The 16,134-nt window shown below is 30.1% G+C and overlaps 1 protein-coding gene across 1 annotated transcript in view; it reads left to right on the plus strand.

Annotated features, from left to right (window-relative positions):
- The window catches only part of LOC129945756 (disintegrin and metalloproteinase domain-containing protein unc-71), a 506,847-nt gene extending 503,259 nt beyond the window's left edge, over positions 1 to 3,588 (plus strand). Inside the window, exons 25-26 of the transcript XR_008781514.1 lie at positions 119 to 265; positions 1,520 to 3,588. The gene's annotated coding sequence lies outside the window, so the exon portion shown is untranslated. The remainder of the gene's footprint in view (positions 1 to 118; positions 266 to 1,519) is intronic.
- Positions 3,589 to 16,134: the final 12,546 nt, after the last annotated feature.

Below are 16,134 nucleotides of genomic sequence, written 5' to 3' on the forward strand. Positions count from 1 at the left end.
ATGTTTCAATTATTTTTGTTTTAATATACATTTTTGTAGTTAAAATTTCAAAATAATTTAAACAAAACAAAAAAGAAGAAATAAAATTCCCTTTTAATTTTCTTTTTTATTGTTTCAGATATTATCGCTAAGTATAATTGAGACAGACTGACAGACGAGAGACACCGTCGGTCGTCGAGTCGTCGTCGTCTTCTATATGATATATGAAAGTTTTTAAAATTAAGAAGAAGATATTAAAAAATATATCGAAAGAACAGACAGTGATGTAATGTATAGAAAACATTTATTTCCGTAATCAAAAATTTAGTTTATTTGAATGACCAGTTGCATGAAGTTTTATTTATTTATTTCCAAGACCAATTTCTAATATCTTGGATCTTATAGTAAAACTATATTTTTATTCATATAGCTGCTATTAGAGCTCATTTTTGTAATGAATTTTCTTTTTATAAATTTGTCCTAGTTTTTGGCATAACAACCTTACATAACAATTGAATATGTGGTCTTATTTAGATAAAGAACTTTTTGTTAATTCAACTAATACACTATGTAAAAAAATTCAAGCTAACATCCGTAGCCGCTATATGCTTTAGCATATTTCTATACTTAAATTGAAGCTATACCTAAGTATCATTTACGCAAAGGGGAAACTAATTTTGGTAACAAATAAAATCGGGCTTAACCGAGCAAATTTGAGTAAGAGTTTTTCAAAATTGACCCACTCAAAAGTACTTAAGGATAAGTTTTGATTTTACAGCAACAATAGAGATGTACAGAAATACATATTTCTAATCTTGAAACTTAAAAAATCAATGATTGTATTTTACTTTTTTTGTAGAAGAATAATATGTAAATATTTACACTTAATATCCATTTTACTTGATTGCATCTTCGATTCTTCAAGTGAATTTAAGCTATAGCACACGAACTAAAGCATAATTTCGTCATCTATACAGATTACAAAATTATAAACTCACAAACTTGCACGAATATCTTTCAATCAATAACTGTATTAGTTGAAAAAAAAACTATTCCGTTTTGAACATTGTAATGTTCTTATTAAGATTTCAATACTATAGAAACTCCTCCTTTAAAATAAATAAATAAATAAAAACCCCTTGGTCTAAAACATTTCTGAACTGTTTGAAAATTATGTATTATTTTGTTTGCAAATTTGAAAAGGAGATGTTCTATCTTCTATATGTTTCCTTTAAAATTTAAACTTAACAAGCGCAGTAGTTTTGAGTTAGTATCTTATACCAAATAGAAATTTTGATTTTAAATCGCTTATATTTTCTACAAGTTAAAAAATAACAATAAACAATGCACACAAATAGCTAGTTATTCTCTTTTTCAAATAAATTACCATATTTTGCAAACTATGCTAATTTATTGCTTGCTTATAGTGAAATCTTTCTATTTTTGGAAATATAGAAGTGTTTAATTCACAACAAAACTGGTTATTCATATTTATATTAATTTAATTTTTTTATTTTACATACATTTTTTTTTCAACTAGCTTATGATGATAGCAAATATAACAAAAGATAAATTTGGAGCCGCTTAAAAGCTTACAAAAGTTTAAAAAAGCCTCGTACAATTCTAAATTTTATTCGCTTTTGTTACACACATAATGTGTTTCAAAATATGTATACAAACAAAACAACAATGATACAAAGAAATATACATAAAAATACATTTGTATAGAAAATAAAGCAACAAATTAATATAATTGTAAATACATTAAGGATAATAATTAATTTATTTTATTTTAAATTTATATTTTTATATTGTTATAAATATTTTTGTGTTCTATCTTTTGTTTATTTCTTTTTTTTTGTGTTCTACAAAAATTCACCTGGTATCTTGAGTCAAAAATAAATTTTGGAATTTAAAATCCTCCTGCATAAATTCGCAATAATTATTTTCTTATATTAAATCTGAATCAACTTCACTGTTAAATAGTATTTAATACAATCAAAAAATTACACAAATCACACTAAAAGAAAAAAAAATAAAGTTACGAAAATGAAATAAGTAAAATAAAAATAGACAAAATAAAACAAACTTAATCAGTTAAACAAAATTTAAAAAAAAAACTACAAGAGTATGATTATTGAGCTTAAATTAAATCTAAAACAAAAACTAACGTGGACAAAACTCTGTAACAGACCCAAAACACATAACAGGAAATAAAAATAATATCGTAAGAAATAGTTAGATTATTTAAATTAAGTACACTAATCTAATAAGCAACCAAACAAAAACAATAAAATATGAAAGTATTTTATCTAAAACCAAAACAAAACTAATAAAACATAAAATTCTAATGCAGTTAATCTAAAATCAAACCAAAAACCAAACTCCAAATAAAAGTAAAAAAAAAGAAAACTAATCCCCTAACTCAAGTCTTATTTTAATTTCGTTATAGCAAAAACCATACTTAGAAAATCGTACAAGAGGAATTTTTAAATTTATACACCAAATCTTCTAGAGTATCTAATTAAAAACAAAAAAATTAAAATTAAAATACATACAAATGAAAAATAAAACATTAAATAAACATAAAACAGGTTTTAATGAATTTAAAACAAACTTTTATATAGAATCATGTTGTTGCAAAAATGGAAAGTTAATAACTTGAAATTGTAAAAAATGCGTAATCACGTATTATTATTAGGTATTTGTTTTAAAATCAAAGGGATTCATTTTTAATAAATAAACGAGTAATAGTTAATTTTGAAATTATATAAAAAAACTACCAATATCATCTAACAAATAAAAACAATATTTTTTTTATAATGAGAAACGATTTTGAGCGTGTAAATAAATTATTGTATTAATTATAGTATACAAAATAATTAATATTTGATTTGCTTTTCTTTTTTCATAAATATTGTACAGAATTTAATTTAAAGTAAACCTATGTTTTTAGAACTGAAAATATTACTAAAAACCGATGAAGAGGGAGATTAAAAATACCATATGTATTTAAAAATGTTACCGTTAAAGGTGAACATAAAAGTGAGAAAAAATATAAAAACATTAAAAAAAAAACATTATGAAAATGATAGACTTAAGAAATAAATTTGATTATAAAATGTATGGTGAATGGAACGTTAGTTAATAATTAACAGACTTACAGAGATATTCTAAAATGAATTTAATTTAGTGTATAAAATACTAATTCGTAAGGTAATGTAATGTGTATGAAAAAAAAAAACAAAGTTACAAAAAAATGATGATAATATTGTATGTATGAACTATTGCAGTGAAATAAAATAATAAAAATATTTAACAAATTACAAGAAAACCATTCATCAAACAACCACTCACTAAAACAGGAAACAATGTTAATGATCTATTAGTTACAAAATGAAAACAAAAAACAAAAACATACCAAACAAACAAAATAAAAAAAAAATCAGCAATATATATTCTGGAGCTAAAACAAATTAATTTTACTAAACTGTAATTACAATAAATCTGCGTTTTCGAAATTTCAACAATTCGAAATATACAATTTACATAAATTCCAAAAAGGATCCATAAATTCAACAACAATAACAACAAAAACAAATAATACAACAACAGTAATGGCAACATATAATTTTATTATCAGTTTTATAAACGAACAATGCAAACAAAAATTAAAAACAAAATCCGTTTTTATCTTTGAAAATTATCTAGCATAATCGAGTATTTAATATTGTTACATAAATTATATGTTATCATATATCTATTATAAATGATTTATTAGCACAATTTTTTAGATAATTTAATTACCTACATACCTATATTTAATTTTATTTTCGTCTTTTTACTAAAAAAAAAAAAAACAAAACACTAAAAGAACAAAAAATTCAATTCGAAATCTTAACCTATTGATAGAGAAAAAAAATACAAAAGATGGTTATTAAGAATGCACGCAACACTTTTAATTCATAACAACAACAAAAAAATATACAAAACTAAACATACCTACAAAAATAAAAATGCGAGATTGAAAATAAAAATGAAACAAAACAAAACATTAACGAAAAGGTTGAAATTATATTATTTAACCCAATAAAACAAAATTTGTACATTTTAATTAAGATATGGAATTTATTTATTTGATTAATAAGCAAAATTGTAATGATGATGTTAAAATCACTGCCCGAATAAAAATGACATAAAATGTGAAAAATGGACGAAAAAATATAATAAATTGCATGTTATATAAATTGTGTTGTTTTATTTCAAATAAATACGACATCGAATATTTTATATTTCGCTAAGAGGTCAATTGGATTTTTCGCCTTCTGAAATTAAGATCTAGGTTCACACCCAAATATTTGTACTGATCAACAATCCTCAAACACAAACAGAAGAATTCTCCTAGGTAATTCTTGCGTTTTCGAGCTAGAGCAGGGCATGTGCAGAGAAGATGAAGAACCGTTTCTTCCTCTTCCTCGTCCATACAGCTTCTGCAAAAGTCATTTGAGAATACGCCTAGTCTCGTGGCGTGCTTTCCTATTAGACAGTGTCCGGTTATGACACCTATTATCGAGCTTATATGCGATCTGCTTAGAGAGAGCAAGCACCTTGAACGTTTTAAATCCAGTGTTGGCCAGATGTTTTTTGTGGCTTGACACGTGGAGATGTTGTTCCACCTGGTGCCTGCCCTCCTTTCAGCGTCTTGCATCAGCAACAGTTTACAAGTAGCGATTGGTATGCCAGTACTTGCCAAACGTGGTAGGATGGGCTGTACTGTACCGTTCCTGGCGAGTTCATCTGCCTTACAGTTACCTGGAATGTCTCCATTGCCCGGCACCCAGCAAAAGTGCGCCATCTCCATTAGAGATGATCGACAGTTATGGACTGTTATAGAGTTTGTAGAGACAGAGTCCAGAGATTTGAAAGCGGCCTGGCTGTCAGAGAAAATACGGATATCAGATGTTGATATCACGTTTTCTTTAAGCCAATACAAGACTTCCTTAATTTCCAAAAGTTCCGCCTGGAACACGCTACAATGATTGGGAAGGCGGAATGAGAGACTTAATTTCAGTCGTTCAGAGTACACACCTCCACCAACCCCTTCTTTGGTTTTTGACTCATCCTCCAAGAATGTCCTATCCTCCCAAAAAGATCTGGTAGGTATAGAAATCTGGAAGTTTCTGTCGAATTGTAGTTGGGGGATGGTGTAGTCTGTGTGCTTTGGAATTGATTCTAAGTACCTTAGAATTACGGAGTGGCCAATGTTGTTGTTAGTCCACTGCGACGAAGCATTGAGGCGAATAGCAGAGCTTGCAGCTATTTGTTTGCTAAATATGTCAAGAGGTGTAAGGTAGAGCAAGGTGTCCAGTGTTGCAGACGGGGTCGTGCGAAGCGATCCGCTTATACATAGGCAGGCTGAACGTTGGACTTTATTTTACTTATCCCTGTTTATACCTTTCTCTAAAGCAGTCCACCATACTGCCACACCGTACGTTAAAATCGGTCTGATTACCGATGTTTATAGCCAATGCGTGATTCTGGGCTGTAAACCCCATTTATTACCAATAGCTTTTTTGCAAGAAAAGAGAGCAACAGTAGCTTTTTTGACTCTATCCTGTACGTTGCGTTTCCAATTTAGTTTTTTGTCTAAGACAAGACCTAGGTATTTAGCCTCGCCTGAGAATTTTAAATGGATTCCTTTAATATAAGGAGGGTTAACAAATGAAATTTTGAATCTCCTCGAAAATAAGACCAGATCGGTTTTGTGTGGGTTAACACCCAGTCCACAACGATCAGCCCAAAGTATTAGTCTGTCTAAGGCATTTTGTAAGAGTTCTTTTAGGATATTAAGATGCTTTCCTGAAACTGCTATAGCAACGTCGTCCGCATAGGCTATCACTCTGAAACCCTCCGCATCCAGACTAGTTAGGATTTCATTCACCACTATTCCAGAGGAGAGGGGATAGAACACCGTCTTGCGGTGTCCCTCTACCATTGTATATATATTTACTTTAGGAGTACTATAAGAAATATATATACAATGTCCAACATTATCACCCCTTTCTTCTTTTACGCACCAAAACGCGCATAAAACAAAAAGATATACATTTGTTTGCGACGGACCAAACTTTGTTTTTGTATTCATTGGCAAACAAAATGACAAATGAGAAGAGAAAAGTTTCCAGAAAAAAAAAAAAATGCAAGGCAAAAAGAGCTTTCCCAGCTTTATTTTTAAAAGCTCTTGTCTGTTAAGGCTTGTCTGTTAAGAGAAATTTTTTTTTCCTGCAGGGATCAGGGATGAGACTAATTGAGACATCTGTATAAATTTATTATCTGAGGTATTATCTTTGTATATGAAAATTATAGTACTCTCATGAGCAACATTTTTTAGGGCGACATCATGCCGAGCCATTGGCGCTAGTATCGAAAGTGGAGACATTTGGGGGGAGCGAGAGAAAAATATTATTTCCATTCCCATAAGCAGCCAGAGTAATAAAAGAGACAGTTAATTTTGCAGCCAAAAAGTTATTTGAGTCTATCCTTGTATATGTTTAAATATACTAAGCTTCCATTTCCATATGATGGTCGATGAGTTTGTTTTTGTTTTTTCTTTATATCAATGCACTTTTACATGGAAAACGGCAAAGAAAAACAAAAATGTCTCAATATTGTGTCTAATAAGGGGATGAATGAAATTTTTGTATGCTGCATCTTTGTATGTATATGAAAACTGGTTTTCATATACAAAGGCTGCATCAGCTGTTCAGGATCTTGTACCGATTTTTGTTTTTATTTACATTCATAAGAATTCATACAATTTCAAAGGAAATTCCTACTAGTATCCGGACAGTGATAATATCCGTACACTTAACAATTTGTTTGAGATTAGTAGATAGGTTGGTACAGTTTTTATAAATACGTAGTTTAAAATAAACACAAAAATGAATTCTTTATGTTGGTCCAGTAATTTGATAGTTGAAATGTATGTCTTTTATTTATGTTCCAATCCTACTTTTGCTTTAGCTACAATTTATAATTAATAATAATACACCTTAGAGGTCATAAACAACCTAAAAATGTAGTATATATTTAGGTATGTACATATATGTTGTTTGCTGTTGTAAGTAACTTTAATACAATTTTGTCAGCTCGTCTATTTTATGATGTGTGACTTTAAGAAGAATCCAATTAAAAGTTTTTTTTTTAAACTTATTAATTATTAGTAAGTAGATATAGTTTCGTAAATGTAGTGCAGAAGAAGTTAGTTTTAACTTTCAATAGGAAGTCCGATTTGTCGAATTAAAAATATTGACATTTCTCGAGGTTTCAAGGTCTTCAGAGTCGAAATAAAAGGTTCTTAGAAAGATGTCTTTGTGTGCGTGTATACGTCAGTACGTTCGCGAAGTTTTTTAGTCGTCCATAGCTAAAGAACAAGTACAAATATAGACTTCAAATAAATTAAACTTCAAATAATTAATGGAGCAAAAATATGCGAAAAGGGCTCTAAAAAAATGAGAGGGTGGTCTTCTTACCATAGCAATTTTAAAATGTTAGTTCAAATTTTAGTTGACTTAAAATATCTCACGAAACAATAACGCTAGAGACTTGAATTAATATTTTAACGTGATACCAAACTAGTATAATTTTGAAAAAAAAATCCAATAAACGGTTTTTTAAAAATTAAAAAAAAATTAATCAAAATATTTGTCACCTCGAATATTTTACGAACAAAAAATAATTGTATCTCCAAAATAATTGTGTGCAACAAGTATAACGTTTTTATTTACATTCATATAAGGCTGCTTCTCCTTGGGTACGATCTTTATACATATATCTATGCACAATAAGGTTTGTATTATGAATACAAAGCTACGATGCGATTTTTGTATTGCAGATCTTTGTAAAGAAGAAGAATATGGGGGTAGTTATACGTTTGGATACAGTTACATATGTATATTTTGGCTGGTAGGTATTTTGCTTTTATTTGGCATTAAGTTTTTCTGCAATATTTGAAGATTAGATTTGTTTGACCTTTAAAGTTTAAGTTTTTTTTGTAGATAAGTTATCAATTGGTAGGTGATTTTTTTTTCAGGATGTGGGTGTGATCTCAAATTCAAATTTAAGATAAAAGGGTATTGGTAGGTATTTCATAAAATTTCATAGGGAATTCCTACTAGTATCCGGACAGTGATCATATCCGTACACTTAGCAATTTGTTTGAGATTAGTAGATATATAGGTACAGATTTTATAAATATACAAAAATTAATTCTTTATGTTGGTCCAGATAATGTAGATAATTTGATAGTTAAAATGTATGTCTTTTATTTATGTTCCAATCCTACTTTTGTTGTAGGTATAATATTAAATTAATAACAATACACCTTACAGGGCATAAACAACATACAAATGTAGTATATAGTTAGGTATTTAGATATGTATATGTTGTTTACTGTTGTAAGTACCTTTAATACAATTTTGTCAGCTCGTCTATTTTATGATGTGTGACTTTAAGAAAAAATCCAATTAAAAGTTTTTTTTTTTAACTTATTAACTATTAGTAAGTAGATATAGTTGTCTTAATGTAGTGTAGAAGAAGGCATTTTTAACTTTCCATAGGAAGTTATTGTAATCATCCGATTTGTCAAATTGAAAATATTGACATTTCTCGCCGTTTCAAGGTCTTCAGAGTCGAAATAAATGGTTTTAAGAGAGATGTATGTGCGTGCGTGTATACGTTCGTTCTTACGTCAGTACGTTCGCGAAGTTTTTTCGTCGTCCATAGCTAAAGAACAAGTAGAGATATCGACTTCAAATACATTTTTTATACAGATAATGAAGCAAAAATATGCGAAAAGATGAGTGGGTGGTTTTATAACCATAGCAATTTTAAAATGTTGGTTAAAATTTTAGTTGACACAAAATATCTCACGAAGCAATAACGCTAGAAACTTGAATTATAAGAAATGCTACTAAAATTTTTAACAATTCGGTTTAAACTAAAAATCTCGTTAAAATAGATTTTGAAATCAAACTATTTCGTCATATGCAAAATATTGTTGGTAATCTTAAAATTTTTAAGAATTGTTCAACTAATAACTTTTTTAACAAAACACGGAAACCTACAAGCATTTTTATGAGAAATCAAATGGCATTAACATTTTTGAAAAGAAAATTTTTAAACCGGTGGTTCAAAATCACCAAGGTGCAGAGTTGGCTTCGCTAGCAATTTAATGCCTTAAATCTTGACTTAATTAAAAAAAAAATTAATAAAATAATAAAACTAACCTGTTTTGTGTGTCATCAAACAAAATAATTATTAATAAGGTGAATTTTAAATTAAATCAATATACACGCATGGAAAATCATTTCGGGAACGCGCCTTAATTTACAATCTTCAACAACAAGTCCAAAATATAATTGAAAATTTTAAGATATTTAACCCCGTTCATTACTCAATACACCGTATTTTTTATACTATGTAGTTTTAGAGCTGATACTAAAAGATTATTTATTTTTAACTATAAAAATGCAAAAATAGTTTGTTCAATACCGCACAAGTCATTTCAGTGAACATATAGATAGTCGATCAAGAATAATTTTAAGTAAATCCAGCCATTCGGTGTCAAACGTGAGTCGAGGAAGAAAAACAATAACAAAGCCGGCTGTCAGAGTATTTTTCGTCAAAAAAATTATATCTAAATGTTAAGTAAAAAATTCACTACCATTAAAAAACGTCCAAGCTAAAATTTCTTTAAATTATGCGATAATAGGTAGGTACGTTTACTATATTTTATATGTGAACAAAATTTAACATGCATCAAAATATTTTATTTCGCTATAAATTGTCATTTGTCAATAATTGTGTAACCAGCTTTTCAATTGCATTTAGTATCAATCAACAAATTTGTTTATTAAAAAAAACATCGTTCTAAGACTTTGAAGATTTAAACTTCTTTATGCTCGATTTGAAAACAAACTATAAGAAAGGATTAGGCGATCAAATTTAAAAAGAAAATATTTATTATCTGTTATTTCATAAAAATACAATACCTACATGTTATTTGCTTGCCTATAATAGTTCAACTTATAATTCCCTAATACAATTCTCAAATCATCAAAAATATAAAATCTCAACCAAGAATATAAAATTTCTCCACGAAATCGCAATTCACCTGCTTTTGTCTTATCGTCTTTGTATAGAAAGTCTACCGTTTTGCGTTTGTAAAAATACAACCAAACCAAAATACAAACACAAAGAAACAAATGTGTATTCCCCTCGCACTCAGACTTTCGTTAATACACTATAGTCTTTCTCTATTGCAAATTATAACCAAAAACACTCTAGTAAAGATATAAATCCTTCGTACGTATCACCCTCCAAAACCCATTTGTTTACATTGTTGTATTTGTAATGTGGACGAATTCAACGAGAAAAATTGACGTGTTTTCACGCATACATAGACACACTTACTGAGGTTTTTGGGGAAATTTAATAAATTAGAGGGGAAATTACACGCATACTATGAAAAAGTTTATGAGGCTGATTTCCGGTTTAGCTTGTAGGCAAACCAAGAGCTCTACCGCGGATTTATATCTTTATATAGAGTGTTTTTGATTATAACATTTATAAGTCTCCCAACTGCAATCGATTTCTCCATTAATGTCTTCGCTAGACATACCACAAAAAATATGTAGATGCCGCCCTATTCGACTTCCACCATGAGATAACTATAGTTTTCATATACAAACGTATTATTAACGACAAAATAATTAGGATTCTGAAAGCTTATCTTTAGCATAGCCATGAACCACAAGGAGACTACGAGAGCTTTTGACTTCGAAAATAAATATTTTAGCAAAGACTTTGGCTTTGTATATACATATATAAAGATGGAAACTATAGTCTTTGTCTTTGTATATGAAAACTATAGCTTTGTATATGTTTTCATATACGAAGATAGTACTCTCGTGGTAGAAGTCGAATAGGGCGGCATCTACATATTTTTTGTGGAACATTTAGCAAAGACATTCGTGGAGAAATCAATTTCAGACGGAAGACCGAGAAATTATATAATTTGAAATAGAGAAAGACTATAGTAAATGAACGAAAGTCTGAGTGCGAGAGAAATGCACATTTGTTTCTTTGTGTTTTTTTTTGTTTTATCGTATTTTTACATACGCAAAACGGTAGGCTTTCTATACAAGGATGATAAGACAAAAGCAGGTGAATTGCGATTTCGTGTAGGAAAGGAATCTTATATTCTTGTTTGAGATTTTATATTTTTGATGATTTGAGGATAGTATTAGGGAATTATAACTTGAACTATTATAGGCAAGTAAATATTTAGGTATTATATTGTTATGAAATAACACATAATACATTTTTTTTTTATTTGATCGCCAAAACTTTTCTTACAGTTTGTTTTCAAATCGAGCATAAAGAAGTTTAAATCTTCAAAGTCTAAGAACGCTGTTTTTTTTAAATAAATCATTTTGTTGATTGATACCAAACGCAATTCAAAATCTGTTTACACAATTATTGACAACTTATAGTGAAATAAAATATTTTGATGCATGTTAAATTTTGTACACATATAAGAAGATAGTAAACGTACCTACCTATTATCGCATAATTTAAGGAAATTTTAGCTTGGACGTTGTTTAATGGTAGTGAATTTTTTAAATGGGATGAGGATGTTGGTATTTATTATAATCTATCTACAATAGTAAGTTATCAAGGATGTAAGGATATGCTTTCTTTTATTTTAGTAAACCTACCCTGGCCCATTTTTAAACTTACATACATAAACTTTGTTTAGATCTTTATTTTTAGAGAAATATAAGACTTTGTAACTGTACTTACCTACATAAATTTGATGACTTTGTCTCAGTCGTAAGATATCTAAATTTTAGCAAATGCAATTTTTGTCTGTCAGAGCAATTTTTCTATACATTTGGAATAAACATAAAGTTTTACTACTGTTTTAAAATATATGTACATATAGGTTCTAATAATAAAATTAAACTTCAAGAGAAATTTTCGAAAAAAAACAAACATGTATAGAATGTATAGAATGAGAAAAGTATATTTGTTTAGGTTTCATAAGCATTAATATGTTCGAGGGAGATAGCCAAAATACAAATTTCAAACCAAAAAGGAATAATATTTGTTTATATTTTTTTTGCTTTCACGTGTGAATGCAAAGGAGATGTGCATATGTATTCATATGCTTTTAGCTATGTATACTTTGACGTCGTAGGTATTTTGAATTTAAAAATTGTCGTTAGATTTTAAATTTTCAATTTTTGTTAAAAATGAAATGTTGCCATATTTTGCATATGAAGCATTGAAGATTTTAAATATATTCAGTTATTTTGTTGTTGTTATTCTTGCATATTATTTGTTGTTTGTACGCATCAAGTACAAACACAATCAAAAATTAAAATTTATTCAAAACTAGGTCGATTTTTGTTTTTTTTTTTAACGGCTAAATAGGGTGTACTGCATTGAATTTTAAATTTTTATATAAAAACATACAAATAAATTAATACAATATAATATAAAACTAGGTTGAAAAATTAACCTCACAGGTGTCAATGCCTTAATTGGAAAGGTATAAGCCTAATATATAAGGTATCATGATTTTGACAGAGTCGAAGTGTTTCTTGTGTGGAGATATCATTATGATAACATTAATTGCGTCTATGGAACTCTTCGATTCATATAGTCCACAATATTTTACTTTTTTCGGTTTTAGTCTTTTAAGGTCTTTTCTTGTTAAAGATACAAACAACAAACATACTTGTTAGTGCATTGTATGCCGAGTTTGCACCTTGTTTCAAGATTTTTTTTTCGGCGGGCATTTTAATTAGCATGTCTCGGAATTTAGCAACAAAAACTTCTCAAAAATGGATATGTTATCAGAACATATAGCCCATTTGACTCTAGTATATGAGATCTTACTAAAGAATTAGTAGATAGTTTGAGGTTTAACTGCAAGTACTGACGAAATCAAAATTATTACCGAAAAGCTAATCAAGATAAAAAGTCCTTTTGAAAACAAAAGAGTCCCTTTTAAGGTCAAGGGTCAAGAGGTCTTGAAAGGTCAAGGTCTTGAAAGGTCAAGGGTCTAGAGGTCTTGAAAGGTCAAAGGTCTAAAGGTCTTGAAAGGTTAAGGTCTTGAAAGGTCAAGGTCTTGAAAGGTCACGGTCTTGAAAGATCAGGGTCTTGAAAGGTCAAGGGTCTTCTTAGTATTGTTTTCAGCAGTTAAATCGGTATTTGCTGTGTTTCTGGGTTTTTCTCTACCAGATGTATTTTTGCTTATGAACTCTTTGAATTTGTTGGCAACTGGGCAGCCTCTATAGCTTGCCGGGTGATTACCTTGGCAGTTTACACCTTTTGCTTTCTGATCTTTGCTCATAGGACAATTTTTAGTTGCATGTTTTACTTCGCACTTTACACAAGCAAACTCTCGGTTGCAGTATTTTTGGGTATGACTAAAACCTTGGCAACGTTTGCACTGCGGAACAACTTTAGATTTTCGGAGTGGTTCAATTTTAACAGCTATGCCCAAGATTAATCTAACTTTATAAATCTTCTCGAGACTTTGTTTGTTGTCAAAAGTAAGCATGAATAAAGGTAGTAACCTCTTACTTGGCATCGATTCTCCAGAGGAGTTTTAATTGTATCATTCTTAAATAGATTGACTGCATCAAGGGCTTGCAAGCAATTTTGTAAAAGATCTTCTACTACTTCCTCGGGAGAGGACGACGAATGCGGACCTCTGGCTACTACTTTTATTCACCTTGTAGTTTTGTTCTCATATGAGTGCCATTGTATTTGGTGTTTGCTCAGTTCTTCATACTCGTCAGCTTCTTCGACTGTGACTTTCCAGTTTTCCTTGTTGCACGATGTGTATTTGAAGCTTTTATAGTGTATTTTTCAATTATTTTCTTAAGATCTCCAAAAATTGCAAATCCTGAGATCATAATTGGTGGTGGTGTAATTTTGTTGCTGCCTTAAGCGTAAGATATTGATTTAGCAACAGCTACCACATTATTCGCTTCTTCCTGTAATCAACTCTTTGTTATTTTCGGTTTTAGAGCTTTTCTGATTTCTTGAACGAGTCTCGGGACTACGTTTACGTTTCTTTGCGGTATGCTTATTTTTCTTTTCCTCAGTTTCAAACAAGAGCTCTTATTCATCAGTTTGATATTCAGGTTCAATATATTTTAGACTCAACTGAAGCGTGGACTCTGAATTTTTCTTGTCAAGCAAGGAAACTTTCTCTTCGAGTTTTTTACTTGAAGCTGAAGACTTTGAACTAGAACTTCAAGTTGTTTTATTACCGCTATTTCAATTTGCCGTTCTTCAAAGTATGTAGTTCTTTGATTTGTATAGGTCTTTCTCTTTGACTTTGTTGGAACTCTGTTGGTCTGTGGTGTCGATCTCTTCATTGATCTTGGTTCCTTTTTCGCTGATGTTTTTAACATTGTCGATGATGTAACCTCTGAAGTAAATTTGTTTTGGGGAGTTCTTTGCATCTTTGAACTCCGTCTCTCAATATTTTTAAGCAATAATTGGTCCTCCCGAGAATCCATAGGACCGACCTCGAAAGAGAGTGGATTTACCTGTTTCACTGGAGTGCCACCTGGGGTATTTAATCCAGTCGTTTTGTTCATTGCCATAATTTTTTTAACTTAGTGTTCGTACCATAAATAAGTCAGCTACTTCTATATCCATAGTTTATATTCAGCCGACCCACATGGTACAGACGCTGACCAGTGTGCCGCACAATATGTGTCAGATGCTCTCTGATTTATTCGTGAGCTTGTGCATTCAGAGCGATATTTCTGTTATTTTGCTCCTAGTTCCTGAAAGATAACTCAGGTGACTCAGCTCATGGATCCAATGGATCCAACGCTCGTCCATTGTATATTTATATACCAAAAATTTAGTTTCATGGAATTCCTTTAGTTTGTCCGTTTTATATGTATATATTTATAAAGGGTGAATTTTTAAAAGCTATAGGAAAGTTTAAAAAAATACATACATACATACAATTCAGAAAAATACATGAAATCTTTATTTGAATTGATAGTACGGTCCATATAATTTAATTTTTGAAGATTATTTCATGACAATGTTGACCTATGAAACCTTAACAAATATACTTTTCTCATTCTTTCTTTAGTAATTTTCTCCTCATTCTTGATTTCCTACCAAGCATTTTGATACACGCAGCGCCTACAATAGTTGTTGAGATGAAATAAAAAAAATTCGTCTCATAATAGTAAATATATATACAATGGACAAAATGTTCAGCCATTTTTGTTTTACTTTACCGTTTTTCATATAAAAGTGCATTGATATAAAGAAAAAACAAAAACAAATTCATCGGCCTTCATATGGAAGCTTTGTATATGAAAACGTATACAAGGATAGATTCAAATAGAATGAAGGAAATTGTGTAGACATTTTGGGTGTAAAAATAATAATCTCCCTTATTCTGCTGGCTGCTTATGGAAATGGAAATAATATTTTTCTCTCGCTCCCCCGAAATGACTCCACTTTCGATACTAGCGCCAATGGCTCGGCATCCGGTCGCCCTCAAAAATTTTGCTCATGAGAGTACTTTAAGCCTAGTACATACTTCCTCGTGAAGTGAACGTTCGCCAGTGGAGAAAGTGAACTTTTGACATTGCTCACTGGTACACACTTGTGAGTACACGTTGTGAACATCGTCAACTTCATCAGTTGAATTTTCAAATAGGTATTCTATTTCAATTACACCATTTTAACTTTTTTTTAAAAAACAACGCGCAAGCAGCCACAAACTTTAAAATGCGGAAACCAAATGTCAAAGCTTCACCAACAGTTCCCGTACATTTTGCACGTGAATTGACCGTGAACGAAAACTCTCCACTTTGTTCTCCACTCAGCTTCACGAGCAAGTTCACGGGTGAACCAAAAACTGAAATTTGTATGGGTTCACGAGATGGTTCACAAGTATGTACTAGGCTTTAGTTTTCATATACATTATGTACATACAAAGTTCATCTCTTATAAGGACGGCTTGAATTTTCGTCTTACAGAACATAAAAATATAATTTCCTCCATTTAAAAGGGAAACATTCGGTTGTAAGTCCATCA

The sequence above is a fragment of the Eupeodes corollae genome, chromosome 2, assembly GCF_945859685.1.
Source record: "Eupeodes corollae chromosome 2, idEupCoro1.1, whole genome shotgun sequence".
NCBI lineage: Eukaryota > Metazoa > Arthropoda > Insecta > Diptera > Syrphidae > Eupeodes > Eupeodes corollae.